The sequence below is a fragment of the Anopheles coustani genome (genome assembly GCF_943734705.1).
Source record: "Anopheles coustani chromosome X unlocalized genomic scaffold, idAnoCousDA_361_x.2 X_unloc_8, whole genome shotgun sequence".
NCBI classification, from domain to species: Eukaryota; Metazoa; Arthropoda; class Insecta; order Diptera; family Culicidae; genus Anopheles; species Anopheles coustani.
In genome coordinates, this window is record NW_026525192.1 from 216,499 (window position 1) to 227,500 (window position 11,002).

At 47.5% G+C, this 11,002-nt stretch overlaps 1 non-coding gene across 1 annotated transcript; it reads left to right on the forward strand.

Annotated features, from left to right (window-relative positions):
• The first annotated feature begins 10,555 nt into the window (after window positions 1–10,555).
• Window positions 10,556–10,710, forward strand: LOC131270992 (5.8S ribosomal RNA). The gene has a single exon (XR_009179980.1). It is a non-coding gene; the product is annotated as a 5.8S ribosomal RNA (ribosomal RNA).
• Window positions 10,711–11,002: the final 292 nt, after the last annotated feature.

Consider the following 11,002-nt stretch of genomic DNA (forward strand, 5'->3'; position numbering starts at 1 on the left):
AGACAAGTTTTGACCGATCGCCCTAGGCAAGCTTGTATGAAGAAAGGGACCCTAAGGGTCATATGGAAATACATGAAAAATCGGCTAAGTCCCAAAATTGGGATGTCAGAACTACACTAAAAAGTTACCACATCAAGCAAGGCAAACTACCTAGGTGAACCCTAGCAAGAAACACGGACCAAGTCAGATGGCCTAAGTCAAGAGTGCAAGTGACCTAGGCAAAGTTGTATGACGGTGAGGACCCTGAAAAATCTGGTTAGTGTAGTTTAGACAGGGGAGGTTTTTGGGTCGGCTGAACCTCCTTATTTTGGGTTTTGACCTCCTCAAGAAGCTACACCTAGGCAAACTGCCTAGGGTGAAAGTGCGAAGACCAATCGAATAGTAAGACAAGTTTTGACCGATCGCCCTAGGCAAGCTTGTATGAAGAAAGGGACCCTATGGGTCATATGGAAATACATGAAAAATCGGCTAAGTCCCAAAATTGGGATGTCTGAACTACACTAAAAAGTTACCACATCAAGCAAGGCAAAGTACCTAGGTGAACCCTAGCAAGAAACACGGACCAAGTCAGATGGCCTAAGTCAAGAGAACAAGTGACCTAGGCAAAGTTGTATGACGGTGAGGACCCTGAAAAATCTGGTTAGTGTAGTTTAGACAGGGGAGGTTTTTGGGTCGGCTGAACCTCCTTATTTTGGGTTTTGACCTCCTCAAGAAGCTACACCTAGGCAAACTGCCTAGGGTGAAAGTGCGAAGACCAATCGAATAGTAAGACAAGTTTTGACCGATCGCCCTAGGCAAGCTTGTATGAAGAAAGGGACCCTATGGGTCATATGGAAATACATGAAAAATCGGCTAAGTCCCAAAATTGGGATGTCTGAACTACACTAAAAAGTTACCACAGCAAGCAAGGCAAAGTACCTAGGTGAACCCTAGGAAGAAACACGGACCAAGTCAGATGGCCTAAGTCAAGAGTACAAGTGACCTAGGCAAAGTTGTATGGCGCTGAGGACCCTGAAAAATCGGGTTAGTGTAGTTCAGACAGGGGAGGTTTCTGGGTCGGCTGAACCTCCTTATTTCGGGTTTTGGCCTCCTCAAGAAGACAGACCTAGGCAAACTGCCTAGGGTGAAAGTGCGAAGACCAATCGAATAGTAAGACAAGTTTTGACCGATCGCCCTAGGCAAGCTTGTATGAAGAAAGGGACCCTATGGGTCATATGGAAATATACGAAAAATCGGCTAAGTCCCGAAATTGGGATGTCTGAACTACACTAAAAAGTTACCACATCAAGCAAGGCAAAGTACCTAGGTGAACCCTAGGAAGAAACACGGACCAAGTCAGATGGCCTAAGTCAAGAGTACAAGTGACCTAGGCAAAGTTGTATGGCGCTAAGGACCATGAAAAATCGGGTTAGTGTAGTTAAGACAGGGGAGGTTTCAGGGTCGGCTGGACCTCCTTATTTCGGGTTTTGGCCTCCTCAAGAAGACAGACCTAGGCGAACTGCCTAGGGTGAAAGTGCGAAGACCAATCGAATAGTAAGACAAGTTTTGACCGATCGCCCTAGGCAAGCTTGTATGAAGAAAGGGACCCTATGGGTCATATGGAAATACATGAAAAATCGGCTAAGTCCCAAAATTGGGATGTCTGAACTACACTAAAAAGTTACCACATCAAGCAAGGCAAAGTACCTAGGTGAACCCTAGGAAGAAACACGGACCAAGTCGGATGGCCTAAGTCAAGAGTACAAGTGACCTAGGCAAATTTGTATGGCGCTGAGGACCCTGAAAAATCGGGTTAGTGTAGTTAAGACAGGGGAGGTTTCAGGGTCGGCCAGACCTCCTTATTTCGGGTTTTGGCCTCCTCAAGAAGACAGACCTAGGCGAATTGCCTAGGGTGAAACTGCGAAGACCAATCGAATAGTAAGACAAGTTTTGACCGATCGCCCTAGGCAAGCTTGTATGAAGAAAGGGACCCTATGGGTCATATGGAAATTCATGAAAAATCGGCTAAGTCCCAAAATTGGGATGTCAGAACTACACTATAAAGTTACCACATTAGCAAGGCAGACTTGTATGAAGAACGGGACCCAGGTGAAAGTAGCAAATATCCCAAACCGAACATGTATATTATACACACAAGAGTACGAACATAAAGGAACACGGACCAAGCGTGCCGAGAGAATCGGTACTATAGAGCCCTCGTGGTTCTACACAAAGACTTTATGTTAGGGGTTCAAGCCCCATAGTACTCAAACGGTGACAGTAGCAAATATCCCAAACCGAACATGAATATTATACACACAAGAGTACGAACATAAAGGAACACGGACCAAGCGTACCGAGAGAATCGGTACTATAGAACCCTCGTGGTTCTACACAAAGACTTTATGTTAGGGGTTCAAGCCCCATAGTACTCAAACGGTGACAGTAGCAAATATCCCAAAACGAACGTGAATCTTATTCACAAGAGTACGAACATAAAGGAACACGGACCAAGCGTACCGAGAGAATCGGTACTATAGAGCCCTCGTGGTTCTACACAAAGACTTTATGTTCGGGGTTCACACCCCAAATCGAACGTGGAATTTACTTTCTGATGGTCATGCGGTCGTCCAAAGGGGTCTAGTATCCTGGGATGACAAGCATCACGGGCACAGCTCGTATCAAAACAGTCGAAGAGGCCCGCGAAAGCTTGCTTTCCATGGCTATGCGATGCACAAATTGAGTTTACTCACCGTAGTATAAAACGAACGAACCGAACCTATCCGAGTAGGGATAATGGGCGCAGTAACATACTTCTGTGACCCAGCGAGAGTTGAACGAGGTGACATGAACTGTCAGTGGCTTATATCAGATGGGATACATACATGAGATTGCTTTCAAATCTACACTCGAAAACCTAACCAAGTAAAAGCGAACGTGGGGAGGATTCGAAACTGGTAACGAAATCTTAAGCTGGAAAGAGTCATCACTATGGATACATATTATGCGAAACCAATCAAGTGCTCATTACTGATCCAAAACCGAAGAGCACTAGTGAACACCTTAATCTCACCCTAGTTCACATCCAAGTGATCGACCACGTGTGTGAAGCAAAGACCAATCGAATTCCTGAATGAACCGAACACTATGAACAAATGGCCAAAAACGTTATAACTATCCAAACATACTACTATCTAGCGAAAGTCATCACGATGGAACCATACCATGATCTTTAACCTATAGCGCTCACCATATTCCTACCCAGAGTGCAAGTGAACAGATTGCTCACCCCTACCCAGTTCACAACCACGTGATCGACTAACATACCGAGGTTACCACAAGTCAAAGTTATACATTTACAAGCGCAAGACCAATCGAAAACCCCGAAAGCAATCTCGACCCAAAATGTATTATCCGTGAGTGTAGTCGAGTCTCGTACTCGTCATCTGTAATCGTCGGATAGAATATCCAGTACACGGTTGTCTTTCCAAATGAAATCTACATACAGAACTCGCTCTTGGCAAATGGGTGGCAATGGCGCAATCAGGAGCGAGTTCCCGTCCGGGTGCCAAGTGATTGGCAAATGTCTGGGGGAAAGCAACCATATGTTGATTTGTCTGTTAGTGTACTGGGTGTTTGAGGTATGTAGTATCCACGCTTGGTTGGGTGTGTCAGAGGACCGTGAATGCGTTCGCAACCCCAATTGGGGTACATCGGGAATGATTTTGTGGAACCGATGTGCCCGGCACACACTAAGTTTTGTTGCAAGTTAATAGTGTGCCATGTCCGGGGGGGTTGTGATTAAACTCTGGTGAATTGCGTACTGTGGTGATTGGGGTATGAAAGCCCCGCAGTTGCAATGATCGGACGCGCCTAGCGTGTCCTTTAGTTGATGGTAGGGAAATGAAGGCCCTTGTCAGCTCACCTAAGTATTCATGGAAGTTTGGCATAAGGTCGCTGTGGTAGGGGTATGAAGGCCCCGTCAGCGCATGCACAATCGGGCGCACGTGCGCTTAGCGGAGTCGAATGCCGCTCAAGTGCCTGTCCGGTGCATCGGGTGTGTGTGATACGAGGGCAATGAGGTTCGCACGGGGGCTCGCCTCCCGTGTGCTACCGGACTTGACAACATATAGAACGTGGTGTTTGCTCCTCCGGGTGCAATGGGACAATGAACATTCGAACGCAAAGTCGGAATTCTGGTTGATCCTACCAGTAATATACGCTCGTCTCAAAGGTTAAGCCATGCATGTCTAAGTACAAACAGATTTAATGTGAAACCGCATAAGGCTCAGTATAACAGCTATAATTTACGAGATCATCAACCTAGTTACTTGGATAACTGTGGAAAATCTAGAGCTAATACATGCAACATGCCAGGACCCTCGCGGGAACTGGTGCACTTATTAGTCAAACCAATCGCGGGTTCTCCGTGTCATTGAGTTGAAGTCTGGATAATGATGCTGATCGTATGGTCTCGCACCGACGACAGATCTCGCAAATATCTGCCCTATCAACTATGGATGGTAGTATAGAGGACTACCATGGTTGCAACGGGTAACGGGGAATCAGGGTTCGATTCCGGAGAGGGAGCCTGAGAAATGGCTACCACATCCAAGGAAGGCAGCAGGCGCGTAAATTACCCAATCCCGGGACGGGGAGGTAGTGACGAGAAATAACAATATGAAACTCTTTAATGATGTTTCATAATTGGAATGAGTAGAGCATAAATCCTTCTACGAGGATCAAGTGGAGGGCAAGTCTGGTGCCAGCAGCCGCGGTAATTCCAGCTCCACTAGCGTATATTAAAATTGTTGCGGTTAAAACGTTCGAAGTTGATACTTGTCCAACACAGTCCGGCTCCGCCGACCCGGTCAACCCGTGGTCGGTGGGCCAAGTCGGAATCTGGTTGCGACTCAATGGTGTGGTAGGGCACCAAGTCTGTGTCATGGTGTGCCCTTCAACGGGTGCAAGTGTAACATAGAGCTCGACCGCTCACGTTTACCTTGAACAAATTAGAGTGCTTAAAGCAGGGTGCCCAAACGCCCTAGAATAATCTTGCATGGAATAATGGAATACGACCTTGGTCTAATCTTTCATTGGTTTGTACTCAGACCGGAGGTAATGATTAACAGAAGTAGTTGGGGACACTAGTATTACGGCGCGAGAGGTGAAATTCGTAGACCGTCGTAAGACTAACTAAAGCGAAGGCATTTGTCAAGGATGCTTTCTTTAATCAAGAACGAAAGTTAGAGGATCGAAGGCGATTAGATACCGCCCTAGTTCTAACCGTAAACGATGCCAACTAGCAATTGGGAGACGCTACAACCAGGTGCTCTCAGTAGCTTCCGGGAAACCAAAGTCAGGTTCCGGGGGAAGTATGGTTGCAAAGTTGAAACTTAAAGGAATTGACGGAAGGGCACCACAATGAAATGGAGCTTGCGGTTCAATTTGACTCAACACGGGAAAACTTACCAGGTCCGAACTTATGGAGGTGAGACAGATTAATAGCTCTTTCTCAAATTTAAGGGTAGTGGTGCATGGCCGTTCTTAGTTCGTGGATTGATTTGTCTGGTTAATTCCGATAACGAACGTGACTCACATATGCTAACTAGAACGCAGTCAGCGTTAATGCGTCGATGCCGATTGGAACGGGTTAGGACCTTTCGGTGGAGTATGACCTGACACCTTCGCTGTTCGTGTGCGCAAGTGCACTTACGGTACGCTGCTTAGCAGGACAATTTGTGTTTAGCAAAATGAGATCGAGCGATAACAGGTCCGTGATGCCCTTAGATGTTCTGGGCTACACGCGTGCTACAATGTGGGTAGCAGCGTGTCTCCTATTCCGAGAGGAACGGGAAATCACTCAAATACTCACTTAGTAGGGATTATGGATTGCAATGGTCCATATGAACTCGGAACTTCTAGTAAGTGCTGGTCATCAGCCAGCGTTGAATACGTCCCTGCCCTTTGTACACACCGCCCGTCGCTACTACCGATGGATTATTTAGTGAGGTCTTTGGAGATGATCGTTCGCTGGATCCTCGTGAACCGCGTCTGCTTTATCGAAGTTGACCGAACTTGATGATTTAGAGGAAGTAAAAGTCGTAACAAGGTTTCCGTAGGTGAACCTGCGGAAGGATCATTAGTGGCCAAGTGATCCTTCCAGAAGTCCGAACCTGCGGGTTGAGACTTCGGCACAAGTTGCCATATGATAATTGACGAAACACTATAGAAGTCCGAACCTGCGGGTTGAGACTCAGGCACAAGTTGCCATATGAAAGTTGACGAAACACTAACAAGTCCGAACCTGCGGGTTGAGACTTAGGCACACGTTGCCTTATACATGACTTCGAACAAATACACAAGTCCGAACCTGCGGGTTGAGACTTAGGCACAAGTTGCCTTATACATGACTTCGAACAAATACACAAGTCCGAACCTGCGGGTTGAGACTTAGGCACAAGTTGCCATATGAAAGTTGACGAAACACTAACAAGTCCGAACCTGCGGGTTGAGACTTAGGCACACGTTGCCTTATACATGACTTCGAACAAATACACAAGTCCGAACCTGCGGGTTGAGACTTAGGCACAAGTTGCCTTATACATACATTGGCCAAATAAACAGAAGTCCGAACCTGCGGGTTGAGACTTAGGCACAAGTTGCCATATTATATTCGATCAAACACTAAGTAGTCCGAACCTGCGGGTTGAGACTCAAGACCGTAACAAGATGTCACTATACAAGTCCGAACCTAAGGGTTGAGACTTAATGCGATCTAGATACCAAGTTGACATCCAATACCTGTTGAGCAAAACCAAAGATTCCCTGTTCTCGAATGATTACACTATATAACAGGGAATCATGAAGAAATCAAGCAAGCGTGAAACAAAGTCATCACTTGGGCATGCTCGATAGCCAACCACATGACCTTAACCTAAGAGAGCATGCAAACCACATGATACCTATAAACGATTAACCCGCCCTAGTTCAATCGTTCACCAAGTGATGACTTCAGTATGGCTAAGAGAAAAACTTTTAAATGGGAAAAACTCTAAGTCCGAACCTCCGGGTTGAGACTTCCGCGTCGGAGGTGGGCGCACCTCCTATCCGAAAGATGATGAATCAGGGGTGTTCGGTCAGCAATGGTCGGATGCCCCGTCGTAGTCCAACTATGACAATCAAAGTCAAGACCTCCGGGTTGAGACTTTCCGCGAGTACAAGCATAAAGGAACACGGACCAAGCCGTACCGAGAGAATCGGTACTAGAGCCCTCGTGGTTCTACATTGAGAGAGCCCTCGTGGTTCTCATTAGGGGCTTTATGCAAGAAGTACTCAATACTGTGGTGTGAAGTATAAAGTATAGTCCTCGCCTGGTCCACGCTGCTTCGGCGGTCCTGGGTAAGATAGTTAATTCTAGCTTGCCCTATAGTGGAATGAGGACACTTAATGCTTCGTCTTTTAGCGGCGGCTAGACTCCTCCTCACGGGGAACGAGTTGACGCGCACAGCGGCGGCTTACGCACTATGGCAATCATGGATGCCTGAAGATTCCGTGAAGTTCTCCCCTGGTCCACGCTGCCTCGGCAGTCCTGGGTAAAATGGAATATTTCCAGCTTGCCCTATAGTGGAAGAGGACTATCCAACAATACAAAGTCAAGACCTCCGGGTTGAGACTTTCCGCGTCGGTGGTGTCGCGCACCGCCTATCCGAAAGATGGTGTAACAGGGGTGTTCGATCAGCAATGGTCGGATGCCCCGTCATAGTCCAACTATGACAACCAAAGTCAAGACCTCCGGGTTGAGACTTTCCGCGTCCGGAGGTACGCGTACCGCCTACCCGAAAGATGGTGTGCTTCTGGGGTATTCGATGAGTCGGATACCCCGTCGTAGTCCAACTATGACAATCAAAGTCAAGACCTCCGGGTTGAGACTTCCGCGTCCGGAGGTACGCGTACCGCCTACCCGAAAGATGGTGTGCTTCTGGGGTATTCGATGAGTCGGATACCCCGTCGTAGTCCAACTATGACAATCAAAGTCAAGACCTCCGGGTTGAGACTTCCGCGTCCGGAGGTACGCGTACCGCCTACCCGAAAGATGGTGAATCAGGGGTGTTCGATCAGCAATGGTCGGATGCCCCGTCGTAGTCCAACTATGACAATCAAAGTCAAGACCTCCGGGTTGAGACTTTCTAAGAGTACAAGCATAAAGGAACACGGACCAAGCCGTACCGAGAGAATCGGTACTAGAGCCCTTGTGGTTCTACATTGAGAGAGCCCTCGTGGTTCTCATTAGGGGCTTTATGCAAGAAGTACTCAATACTGTGGTGTGAAGTATAAAGTATAGAGTCCTCCACTGGTCCACGCTGCTCCGGCGGTCCTGGGTAAGATAGTTCATTCTAGCTTGCCCTATGTGGAAGAGGACTCAATACCCTACCTGTTGAGCTTGAAACAAAGTCATCACTTGGGCATGCTCATATTGCCATACAATATTCCATTATCTACTAATGAGCATGCAGCTATATGATTATAACCTGTAAACGATTACCCCGCCGTAGTTCAGCGCTTCAACCAAGTGATGACTTCAGTATGGCTAGTGTGTGAAGTATAAAGTATAGTCCTCCCCTGGTCCACACTGCTTCGGCGGTCCTGGGTAAGATAGTTAGTTCTAGCTTGCCCTATGTGGAAGAGGACACCATACTTAATACTGTGGTGTAATGAACAAAGTATAGTCCTCCACTGGTCCACGCTGCTTTGCAGTCCTGGGTAAGATAGTTAATTCTAGCTTGCCCTATGTGGAAGAGGGCATACAAGACAAAGTATAGTTCTCCCCTGGTCCACGCTGCTCCGGCGGTCCTGGGTAAGATAGTTAATTCTAGCTTGCCCTATGTGGAAGAGGACATAATACTCTACCTGTTGAGCTTTAAACAAAGTCATCACTTGGGCATGCTCTATAGCCAACCACATGACATTAACCTAAGAGAGCATGCAGCGTATTATCCCAATGCAAAGTAAACGATAGACTCGCCCTAGTTCAGTGCTTCAACCAAGTGATGACTTCAATATGGCTAGTGTGTGAAGTATAAAGTATAGTCCTCCCCTGGTCCACACTGCTTCGGCGGTCCTGGGTAAGATAGTTAATTCTAGCTTGCCCTATGTGGAAGAGGACACCATACTTAATACTGTGGTGTAATGAACAAAGTATAGTCCTCCACTGGTCCACGCTGCTCCGGCGGTCCTGGGTAAGATAGTTCATTCTAGCTTGCCCTATGTGGAAGAGGGCATACAAGACAAAGTATAGTTCTCCCCTGGTCCACGCTGCTTCGGCGGTCCTGGGTAAGATAGTTAATTCTAGCTTGCCCTATGTGGAAGAGAGCATACATGAACCAAGAACGAAGGTTATGATCGAGGAATGATTCGACAACTAACCGATGGTATGAAATGTGAAGAATTCAAGCAAGCACACAATCAAGTCATCACTTGGGCATGCTCGATAGCCAACCTCATGACATTAACCTAGTAGAGCATGCAAAAACCAATATATATGTAAACGATGCCCCTCCCTAGTTCAGCGCTTCAACCAAGTGATGACTTCAGAATGGCTAAATCAAATCGGTTCAAAACATACCATCGGTACCCTATTGAAACACACAAGTCGATATCAAACCTCATGATTGTGTAGTCCTCCACTGGTCCACGCCGCTTCGGCCGTCCTGGGTAAAATGGAACATTCCAGCTTGCCCTATGTGGAAGAGGGCACATTACTCAATACTGTGGTGTGAAGTATAAAGTTCAGTTCTCCCCTGGTCCACGCTGCTTCGGCGGTCCTGGGTAAGATAGTTCATTCTAGCTTGCCCTATGTGGAAGAGGACACTTCATACTTCGTCTCTAAGCGGCGGCTTGACTCCTCCCTACGGGGAACGGGTTTACGCGCACAGCGGCGGCTTACGCACTATGGCAGTCATGGATGCCTTACGTTTCTATGAAAAGTGTGTTCCTCCCCTGGTCCACGCTGCTTCGGCAGTCCTGGGTAAGATAGTTAGTTCTAGCTTGCCCTATGTGGAAGAGGACACGAAGACTTACTGTGGTGTGAAGCATAAAGTTCAGTTCTCCCCTGGTCCACGCCGCTTCGGCCGTCCTGGGTAAAATGGATTCATCCAGCTTGCCCTATGTGGAATGAGGACACTTTATGTTTCGTCTCTAAGCGGCGGCTTGCTCCTCCCTACGGGGAACGGGTATACGCGCACAGCGGCGGCTTACGTTATGGCAGTCATGGATGCCTTACGTTTCCATGAAAAGTGTGTTCCTCCCCTGGTCCACGCTGCTTCGGCAGTCCTGGGTAAGATAGTTAGTTCTAGCTTGCCCTATGTGGAAGAGGACACGAAGACTTACTGTGGTGTGAAGCATAAAGTTCAGTTCTCCCCTGGTCCACGCCGCTTCGGCCGTCCTGGGTAAAATGGATTCATCCAGCTTGCCCTATGTGGAATGAGGACACTTTATGTTTCGTCTCTAAGCGGCGGCTTGCTCCTCCCTACGGGGAACGGGTATACGCGCACAGCGGCGGCTTACGCAAGTTAGTCACCCTCGGCAGTGGATCACTCGGCTCATGGATCGATGAAGACCGCAGCTAACTGCGCGTCATAATGTGAACTGCAGGACACATGAACATTGATAAGTTGAACGCATATTGCACGTCGTGGGAACCTACCATGATGTACAGATGACTGAGCGCTTATATTTGAGAAATGTATCGCATACATTTAACTACGCCGTGACACCCGTCACGAGACGTGCACCATGATGTTAACTAGGGTCGCGACGACCCGCTAGCATTAAAGAACCCGTGGTTTACAATATACTGGCATTGGAATTCGAAGTATTTAGAGCGTCCGTGTTCCCGCGTGAGGCGGAAGTACGAGGAGAAGGCGTGCTTGTGGTGTCTGTGGTGGTGTTTACTGATGTCTAGCTTCAGCTTATTTATTTATTTAAATAGAAGCGAAGATGTCAAAGTAGCGTCGAAGCAGCA